Source organism: Zingiber officinale, chromosome 4A (genome assembly GCF_018446385.1).
Source record: "Zingiber officinale cultivar Zhangliang chromosome 4A, Zo_v1.1, whole genome shotgun sequence".
Taxonomy (NCBI): Eukaryota; Viridiplantae; Streptophyta; class Magnoliopsida; order Zingiberales; family Zingiberaceae; genus Zingiber; species Zingiber officinale.
The window spans coordinates 24,327,031-24,337,630 of NC_055992.1; the positions used below are offsets into that span (position 1 = coordinate 24,327,031).

Genomic DNA, 10,600 nt, shown 5'->3' on the forward strand with positions numbered 1-10,600 from the left:
CGAATCTGCCCTAACTGCCGCTTGCGGCAGTTCCTTCTCCTCTTGCGTGAGCCGGGACCAAAGAGAGGTCGGCGCTTCTCTTCTCCCAACTTCTTTCCCCGATTCCTTTTGCCTGAGACCCCCTTCCCTCTCTGGTGACTCCTTCGTTCCGATCACCGACGCCGAGCATCCTTCCTCTCCCTCTCAAGGTGTGGAGCTTCGCCGCATTCTCGCGCGACCTCCTGTTCCCGCGACGCCGAAGCCACCGCCGGCCGAGCAGCCTTTCCGATCTTTCTTTCCTCTATTCTTGGCGTCTCCACGCAACCAGCCGATGGTCACTCCTTTGCCGTGGAGATCCCATCACGCTAGCGTCGATCTGCCCACCTCCTCTTCTCAGTCGATCGCCGGCATCCAAGCCCTAGCGCTGTTGTTGTCGCCACAGCCGACGCGGCCGAGACTCCCTTCTTCCCTAGCGTCGACAGCCGGCCGAAGCTTCCATTCCTCCTCGTGCCTCTGATCTATTGCGATTGCTTCCCTGATTCTTCCCTAGAGCCAGCAGCCAAGATCCCTCCAGACGATCGCGTCTGGTCCGTACCCTAGTTTTCTCTTCACTGTGGTTCTATATTTTTTTTGTTACCGTGCCCTAATTTTGCCATGCCTTCATTTTCTTCCACCAGAGGATAGGGTTTCCTTCATCCCGGTGGTAGGACATCGTGATGTTGTCGATCACCATGATGCTAGATCTTAGTTGTTGATGGCAGATTAGGCGGCTAGCAACACCTCTCCATTGATCACAGCGGTGCTCTACTACTTGCTGCCACCATAGAGGTAATAGTTCTGATTTGGGTACTTAGTTTGGAAGAGAAATGGTTGATTAGGGTTTCTTGGTCTAGCAGCTGCTTACCTTGAATTGCAGTAGCCGGCAGCCTTCATTCCAGTAGAAAACAAGCCTTCACCAGCAGCAAGAACGGCTGTGAATTGAGGTAAGGTATAGGGTTTTGATCTTGTTGTTGATGATTGATAGATAGGTTAATAACTAATGTTAACCTAAGTATATGTATTAAATTAGGGATAAATTGGATGACTATTTGACACATGATTAGTGTGAGGGATTAGGTTAATTTTTTTTATTAAGGTTTTTCCCTAATTAGATTGGAGAGTTATTTAGCTATTTGCTATCTATGTAATTAGCTAAATATATTATGTGATCGCAGGACTCTAATTCGAGATGAGCATCTTGACGTCAAATTTGGATCGGATTGGACCATTTCTTATTAGAGGCGGGTACTTTGACTTATGTATTTTGATATGCATAATAATGTGTTTAACATATAGCATGATTGTGTTTTCCATTTGTTTCGGTTGGTCACTACATGATCTAATACATGTTTGCTTGTTTACTCGTTATGCACTGCATGTTATTATTTACTTGATCATACCTGCTTTATAGGTAGTGACACAACCATATGATACATTATGTTCAGGACCTAGGGTTTATTTGATACCCTATATGTTTGTGTACCTTCCATTTGATTCATTGTCTTGTGGTATACATTTTATACTTATGTATAGAGCATACTATGCTATTCGTGCTATTGCCATGTTTAGTGTCATGCATCATCTTGCATGATTGCATGTTGTGCGATTGTCTGCTCCATTATTGTTGAGCACGCCGCCATATGATTCCAGACACACCACCACCACGGGGTTAGTGGTATATCGCAGCGGTGTGTGCGCCTTACATTGTTCGCTCCGCTGGTCCGGTGACTCAGCTGGGTAGCCGTGAGCAGACGCCCGCCTGCTCGCCGCTTGGTTTAGTGTAGCAAGATCAGAATGGCAGACGCAGCTGGAATTGTTTAGGCCCATTGTCCGCCACGGGTAGTGACTCACCAGGTATGGCAGAGAGTCCTCCTCCATCGCAGATGGAGACGAGATATCAAGGCCCCCATTTATTATTTCGGTAAGAGTATGTGTACTCCAACAAAGATCCCGCACACCTGCCACCATCGTAGGCGATGATGTCGAGTGCACGGTTGTCACCTCTACCCACTCGGACTCACCATCATGTGAGATACGGTCGATCAGGGGGTGACTACGCCATCGCATAATACGAACGATTTATTGTTTGGTCACGATTTACTTGCTGCGATTTATATGGATGCATACGATCGATACGTATACAGGATTATGACACTTTCATTCGACGACCGCTATCATTATACTGGTCCCGTTAAGATGCTTTCTCCCGTATTTTCAACAGATTTTATCTTTCAGTATCGAGAACGTATACATGATTAATGCTAGTTGTTATATTCCTTATTTTGCATATCAGTTGTATTGAGTGTTGGACTCACACCTCCTCCATTGATATTTTCGTGTCGAGTACGTCCGAGGCCCAACGCTAGTCCCCAGCACGTAGTCTAGTCCTTCACGATCACGAGTTGTTATTTTAGTTTTCTCTATCAGACTATGTCTTGGTCTTGTAATGTTTTACTTATGGATCTTGTATGGATTCTTATCGTTGATGGATTTTGGTATGATTTGGATATGTTTTACTCCATGCCTGCCTGGACGGCAGAAGAGGTGAGTTTGTCGGATTTGTGTTTTATGGGTATAGTGGAGTAGGGTTGTTTTCGAGTCATCTTATTACTGCTCTGTTTGTCCACTATTAAACTGCGTGGGTGATTGTTTATTTACTGTTATTATTCCAGCCGCATGTGGCTGAGGTATATGGATATGTAGAAAGTTTCAGATTGTCCGCCGTACAGGGGAGATGTTGCCGAAATTTCTTCAGACAGGGACTCCTCCGGGGCGTGACAATTTATTTGGTATTAGAGTTTAAGTTTTACGATCTTTATTTTCATATTTTGGATATTTGGGATAACCTGATACCAATTTATTTGGTATCGGAGCGCCAAGTTTGGCGATACTTGTTATTTTTCATGTTATGGATTTTTGAGATTTAATTGATACCAATTTATTGGTATCAGAGCGGGTTATGTCACCTGCTTTTGGTGTTCTGGATATTTGGGTTAGCCCAAGTTTGCGAGTCAAACTATGTAGTTATTTTGGATTGCACGGATTTTTCATTATGTATATGTTATGGATTTCCGTTTCGGATTTATATGGATTTCCGATGATTTTTCATGTTCAGAATTCCGAGGTCAATTTGGGGACTGGACAGCGACGGAACATCTCCAGACAGCAATTAGGTATGATGTTTAATTTTATAGTTTATGACATGTATTAGCATTCTTTATTTAATACTTGTCTGGTTGTTGTAACACATATTACATGTGATAGGTTAGCCATTGAGCATGGTTGACCTTAATAGAGATCAAGGATTATAGTCTCTGGTGATTTTTCATATCATACCAATAGTTGTTTTAGCTTCTGTTACTACTAGTAGGAGATGGAGGCACGTACCGGCCTCTACTATTGTTAGCTGGGTAATGAATGATACCTACATATTCCTGTTGACTTAGCCAGTAGAGTTTTTATACTCATATCTTTTGGATATTAGGGTACCGATACGATGAAAATTGGTCATTTGGGGAGTTATCATGTTTGATCATTGTTGAGAATGGTTTGAGGTTGAGGGATATTGTGATATGTTGATTTCTAATGATTATGAGAGTAAATGTTATGTGGTTGTCTGATGATATATTACTAGATATCTATTTTGATGATCTATTATTTGGGTTGTCGTTGATGGTGACATAGTGAGTGTCATGTATGATATTCACAGGTTTGATGATTATAGTTGGTGATCAGATTATAAATCGGGTGCTAGAGAGTTTACAGTTGAGTGTGCCTATGAGATTTTAATAATCTGGTTAGTTGTGGTTAGTTAACAGGATGATAAAATTGATATTTGCTTCCTCTGATATTGGACTATGTGGATAAATAATGATTTGATGTTTTGAATGCTAACTTGCTTTCATGGGGGTAGAGACTTATTCATCTGATATTATGTGGGCTGATATTATTGAGGATAAAAATGAGAGTGTCTTGATGTTCTTGAATTCTGATTTTTTCTTTTGGGTCGTACACAGTTATACATATGATTGGATTGGTTTGAGAATCCTGGTAAAAAATTTTGATCATATAACTCCATATGAATTATTAGTAATGGTTTCAGATATTGAGGATATAAATTTTATTGAAGTGTTAAATGTAATCAATTTTTCATCAGTGTCAAGGCTGGATGAAAATGGTTGAGTATTGTGTTGGATTTGGATAATATAGAAGGTAAAATAGGGAATGTCAGGTTGATTGGATTAAGTATGTTGATTTTTTTACATATCTATGAGGTGTGTACATATGATTATTATGTGTTGTAGGAGTTCTTGATAGACGGTTTAAATTGTACGTAGTGGGTGTATACTTGTCCAGTTATGATTATTGTGGGTTTCTAGTAGATTATACCCGAGTGGTTAGACATACATGTCTGATTGGTTATTGGAGGTATTTTGTCAATTAAAAATTATGTTGTGAAATGTGCACATGTGTTTGAGTGTCATATTGGAGGGATCTTGTCGACTACATCGGTGTTGTGATATATACATATGTGTTTGGTGTGGAATCTGAGGTATCTTATTGATTATGCGTGATTTGTGAGTGCACCTGGGTTTAGTATGCCTTATTGGAAGTATATGTTAATTATACTTTTGGCATATATGTATATATGTCATGCGAGTGTTGTTTGAGGAGTATTGTTGATTTTACCTACGATGATATATGCACCCGGGTTCGGTATGCATTGTTGGAGGTAGCACGATGATTTATGCCTATGTTGTGAGTATGTTTGGTGTGTACTAATTGGAGGATTATGTCGATCATACATATGTTGTGTGTGTATGTGTGCCAGGTGTATGGTGGGTAGCATCATGATAATTCTACCTATGTTGAATGTAGAATGCTGAGTGTCACGCCCCCAGAGGAGTTCTTACCGAAAAATTTCGACAGCATCTCCCCTGTACCGGTGACAATCTGAGGCATACATACATACAAAATACATCAGCCACATACGGCTTGAATATATATACACAACCACGCAGTTATATAATCAGCCCACTCAGCTGGAACAGAAATAAACACAACCACGCAGTTATATAATATATATTAATCAACCCACACGGTTGAACTAAAATCAATACAGCGGAAATCACAATCAACGATCACAAAACGCAAATCAACTGACTGCGAGCCGGCTCGGCTTGACACAATAATATCAATCCAAATACAAGAGAATACAAATACATAAACAAGTACAAAACCCAAAATATAAATAACGTAAGAAATACCGAAATCGTAAGGTCGTCCTCGAATGTGACGTGGAACTGGCGGACAAGATCTCCAGACGACTCCATAAATCCTTTACCTGCTACCTGGTGAAATTACTAATATACGGGGTGGTGAGTATAAAGACTCAGCGGTAATAGACTGATAGTGCATGAGTATAGTAAAGAACTAGAGATGCAAAGGTATACAGTCTCGTATGGAAATAGCAGATACTACAGTGATATCACAATAAGTGTCCATACCTGAAACCATATCCTAGGCTAGTAGTAAGGTAAAGTGTAGCAAAGTCTTGCTACAGTACTTCTCATAACTACATGGTATCGTGTGAGGTATATACATGTCAACAGTAAGCAAGTCAGTGTCTAAACACATACCACAGGTATAAATCTCAACCTATGTAAGCATAACAGCATAAATAAACAACAGCAGCATAAGCTAGTAACAGCAGCATAAATAAGCAACAACAGTATAAGTAAACAACCAGCAGATATAATAACAACAGCGTATGTACGGATGGTCACCCCGCCCACCTCTCTGCACCATGACCCCTGTATGGTCGAGAGGCCGGATCGATGACAACTGTACCACCCAAAGGCCATCACTACTCTCGAGTAACCGGATGGACAGGTGCATAGTAGCTGAATAGCTACGTCTGCGACGGGGGTCCCTGCTGCCCGCGACTCCAGCTATCACTACCCATGAGTGTGCGAGTGGGGGCACGACAGGACATGCGGCACGCTCCAGCTACCACTACCCATGAGCGGCCGAGCGTGCGGCCCAAGCCATTGACCGTCTCAACCACAAGGGAGCCAAGGTCGCCGGCAATGCATGCAATGACATGATGCGAACAATGCAACAGTCATCATATATATATAAACAGAAACAGGTATGCTACATGAAGCCAGCATGCTCAGTAAGGTGTGAAAATAAACGACAACCAAAGCAGGAAAACATGGTATCAGGTGTCCATATATCCAATACCTAATATCTAATGTCTGGTATCTGGTATCTGGTATCTGATACCTAGTAATATAGTATCTGCTAAATATCATCGATAGCAACGAGAGACTGTATAGATACAGAAATGAGTAGCTCAAAGATTGAGTAGAAGTATCAAACGCAGGAAAAATAAGAGTGGAGTCAAGATAGATACAGCAACTATCCGAACATAAAGCTCATGCACTAGGATCATAATACTAAAGAGATAAAGCAAGAAATACCCGCCTTTAACTGTAGTCTGAATCTGTATCAAAACAAATCTCATGTCAAGATGCTCGTCTCGAGTCAACGTCCTGCAAATTACACGATATACAATTTAGCTAATCGCATATATGACAACTAGCTAAACCCAAAACTCAATCCTAATTCGATTAGGTAATCTCATTTAATTTCACCTGATGATCCAAGTCCAATTAACAACGGTCTATCCAAATACTCACCAAATTCATCCATTAATCAATCCAATGCTATTTAATCAACACATCACAACTGAATCCACAACTTCTAATCAACTATCAACCTAAGCATCATAAATCCAATACAACTTAAATCAATTTCTATTCCATAAATAAAAATCCATCCCTTGCATTGATCTACATGTAACAATAAACCAATCTATCGAGATTGTTAACCAATCCAAAGATTGATTTAATCACTGTATGAAGACTATCTACTCCACCTATCTCTTAACCATAGATTAACTAACTCCAAACCAATACATATCACACTAATCACATCCAAGCTTAACAATTAACCATACTTCATTATCTGTTCAGATCTATTTTGTTACCTCAATTTCAGATCTACAGCAGTTTCTAGGTGAAGGAGCCAAATGCAACCAATGGCTGGTGTTAGGTGGAGCTACCCAATTCAGTATCTATAGCTTCCCCTTTGTCGGAGACCATACAGAGGGTGGATGACGGTGCCTCATGGTCGAAGCGAGGCCAATGGAGGCGAGGGCACCTGACTGGTGGTCACTGTCCAGCGAAGAAAGGAGAGATTTGGTGTGATCGGCAGCGGTCGACTCTTGGCGAGCACCTGGTGCTTATAGCCGGCGGTGACAAAATGAAGCTAGGGCACAGAATAGGGGAGATCGGGAGAGAGCTCGGGTTCTCCCCCCTTCCAGCCAAAGATCACTCACGAAAAAGGGCAGCGATCTGGGAGAAGAACGACTAGCGATCGACGCGATGATCTCCCTTGTGGCATCGACGTCGGGGAAATGAAGTCGTGCGAGAGAGCTCGGGAGAGGAGATCGGGGAAAGGAAGGCTCGCGGCGGTGGTGTCGATCAGCATCGACAACGAAGGTGAGAAGAAGAGGCAATCGCGGCGAGAGGGGCAGAGATAGCGGTGTCGGGTGGAGATGGTAGAGGGAGAGGAGTCGGCATGAATGAGAAAGGAATCGGGAATTTAAGGCTTAGGGTTTATTAAGATTAAGTTAATTAAACTATAAGATAACTCCTCAATTAACTCCCACCTAAATGGTGTTCTAAACAGGCTTTCTCCCATACCTATTAATTCATCCCCGCAAACTACCTCATACGGACTCCGTTTAAATCCCAAAAAATTCCTAAAAATTCCTGAAAAATCCAATAAGATTATCTGTCCAATAACCTTATTATTTAAATACTATTTGGGTACCGTATTTTACACTGAGTGTCTACATTATGTTATTGGTTGTATAACCCTGTCAACTAATTCTCCTATTAGTGGGTGACCAACCCACTAGGGTGATGATAGAGTTGACTATGGATTTGATTTGTTTTACTAGGTTGTTTATACCTTTGGCTGCCCACAGTGATATGTGGTTGAGTGATCTCGTGCAGCCTCTAGTTGGATAGTTAGGTGCCTTGGACACTTATGGATCGTTTGTGGTGGAGCGGAGCTCCCACATATACATATTTCAGATTGCTTGTAGTGGAGCATTGCTCCCACATATTGCGGATTGATTGTAGCAGAGTTGCTTCATACATATTGAGGATTTCTTGTGGTAGAGCGTTGCTCCCACATATGTGGTGTTTTCTGTGATGGAGCGTTGCTCTCACACGGGTGGATCTATTCTTGATGATTTATATTGTTGATGATTATATTGCAGATTTATTGTCAGGGATGTTATGGTTAGGAAGGTCTGTGACATGGACATTATGTATCTTGGTTTTATCATTAAGGCTTGCAGAGCCTTAGATGTTTTCAGAGACTTGATGATTTTGGTATTTCGAGGATGTTTGGATCGGTTTCCATTGTCTTTGTTGACGATGTTGTGATTTATTTCGGATCTGCGGTGAGTCACGCATATCATCTTTGCATAGTTCCAGAGATTGTCTCGATGGGAACATCTATATGTGAAGATCAGTAGTGCGTATTTTGGTTGTCTTCTGTGAGATGTTTGAGATACACGGTCATCAGTAGGAGTATACTGTGGTTCCACAGGAGATCGAGGTTCTTACCGTTGGGAGTAGACGGAGTCTATAGAAGAGGCTCGCAACTTCCTTTGTTTAGCTCGATATTTCTGGAGATACGTTGAGGGTTTCTCACGGATTGCTATGCTACTTACACTCCTGACCAGGAAAGGCGTGAAGTTCACTTGGACTGAGGATGGCAAGACCAACTTCTAGGAGCTGAAGCGGAGACTAGTGTCGGCTCCGATTTTGATTTTTACCTTCTGGAGAGGACGGATATGTCCTCTACACCGACGCATCTATTCAGGGTTTGAGCACTGTTCTGATGCAGCACGATATGGTAGTCTCCTATGCTTCTCGTCGGTTGAAGGAACATGAGAAGAACTACCCTGTACATGATCTGGAGCAAGTCGCTATTATTTTTGCCATGAAGATTTGGCGACATTATTTATATGGCATTACATTTGAGATACTCACTGACGATAAGAGTCTCAAATATCTGTTTACTTGGAAGGAACTTAATCTCCGACAGAGGAGATGGATGGAGTTCCTGAAGGATTTTGATTGTACCATTAGCTATCACCCGGGGAGAGCTAATGTGGTTGTCGATGCGCTTAGCAGGAAGTCCAGGGGACTTTAGCTTACCACCGAGTTGTGGTCACAGACTTGATTTAAGGTTTCTTCGGTTTGGGCCTTGAGGGGTAAGGACAGACAGAACAGGGTACTCTGGTTACCATGATTGCTCAGTCATTGATCAGGACGAGGATACGAGAGCCCTAGGCTGTTGATTAGTAGTTGCAGTTTATTTGTAGCCAGATAGCTTCCGGGCAGCAGACCGAGTTCACACGAGACGAGGAGGGTATTATATACTTCCGAGACAGATTATGCGTACCTCAGTCTCATCCGGTCTTACAGGAGCTGCTTCAGTAAGCTCATCGCTCTCGATTTGCGTTCCACCCAGGCGAGACCCGCATGTATCGAGATTTGAGGCGTTCCTACTGGTGGAACGGTATGAAGAAAGACATCGCGGAATTTGTAGCTAGGTGTCTTGTCTGTCAGCAGGTGAAGGCTGAGCACCAGGGACCTGCTGGATTACTTCAGCGGATTCCTATTTCCGAGTGGAAATGGGAACATATTACTATGGACTTGGTGGTGGGTTTGCCGAGAACACGACGAGGCCATGACGTGATTTGGGTAATCGTTGATCGATTAACCAAATCCGCGCACTCGTTAGCGATTCGGAAGACTGATTTCCTGATCGATTGGTAGATCTGTTTTGTCGAGAGATCATCAGATCACGTGGTGTCCCGTTGACTATTATTTCGAATAGAGGCCCCCGGTTCATGTCTCGTTTTTCTTTTTGACAGAGTCTGCAGCAGGCCTTGGGCACGCAGCTCTGTTTCAGTACAGCTTTCCATCTGTAGACAGATGGACAGTCAGAATAGACCATACAGACTCTAGAGGACTTGCTAAAGACATGTGTATTGGGTTGCTAGGGGCAGTGGAAGGACCCCTTGCCATTGGTAGAGTTCGCCTACAACAACGGTTTGCATTCGGCTATCCAGATGTCACCGTTTGAAGCGTAGTAGGGTAGGCCTTGTCGGACACCCACCCTCTGGGATGAGGTTGGGGAGGCCAGTTGTTGGGATCTCATAGAACTCAGTATGAGGCAGAGTTGGTCCGTACTATCTGATGGAGGATGTCAGAGTCGCAGGACCGCCAGAGGAGTTATGCTGGCCGGAGACACAGACCCCTGGAATTCTCTACAGACGACCATGTTTTTCTACGAGTCTCACCCTCGAAGGGGGTGAAGAGATTTGGCCTCAGAGGTAATCTAGCTCCGCGATACATTGGACCTTTCCAGATCTTGGAGAGCATTGGAGTGTTAGTTTACCGTCTGGCACTACCACCGTTTGTGGCAA

At 42.8% G+C, this 10,600-nt stretch overlaps 1 long non-coding RNA gene across 1 annotated transcript; it reads left to right on the forward strand.

Moving 5' to 3' along the window:
- Positions 1-423: 423 nt before the first annotated feature.
- Positions 424-1,337, forward strand: LOC121969722. Its single transcript, XR_006108628.1, has 4 exons — positions 424-566; positions 657-807; positions 876-962; positions 1,194-1,337. It is a non-coding gene; the product is annotated as an uncharacterized LOC121969722 (long non-coding RNA).
- The last annotated feature ends 9,263 nt before the right edge of the window (positions 1,338-10,600 follow it).